Here is a 211-nt window from a genome sequence, read left to right as displayed (position 1 = left end):
ATTTGAGGAAGAGAGAGTATGACTGAAGTTAAGAGTATATTTGCAGAATATTCATTCTTCCATTTAGGGTTGTTAAATAATTTTGGAAAAGAAAAACTTATCTTTTTTTTCCTCACAGACACAGGAAATAATTACTCAGGAAATAATAATGTCATGGAAAATTTAAAATAAATGAAAAATTGACAAAAAGAAAGGAAACAACAGCATATAT

The 211-nt window shown here is 26.5% G+C and overlaps 1 protein-coding gene across 1 annotated transcript in view; it reads right to left on the bottom strand.

The window, feature by feature from the left end:
- LOC119585172 (general transcription factor IIH subunit 2-like) overlaps window positions 1-211 on the bottom strand; it is a gene marked incomplete in the record, with an annotated part of 10,181 nt that overhangs the window by 7,942 nt on the left and 2,028 nt on the right.

This window comes from Penaeus monodon, chromosome 19 (assembly GCF_015228065.2).
Source record: "Penaeus monodon isolate SGIC_2016 chromosome 19, NSTDA_Pmon_1, whole genome shotgun sequence".
Taxonomy (NCBI): Eukaryota; Metazoa; Arthropoda; class Malacostraca; order Decapoda; family Penaeidae; genus Penaeus; species Penaeus monodon.
Note: the sequence above shows the minus strand (reverse complement) of the source record. Positions and strands in the feature narration are given on the sequence as shown.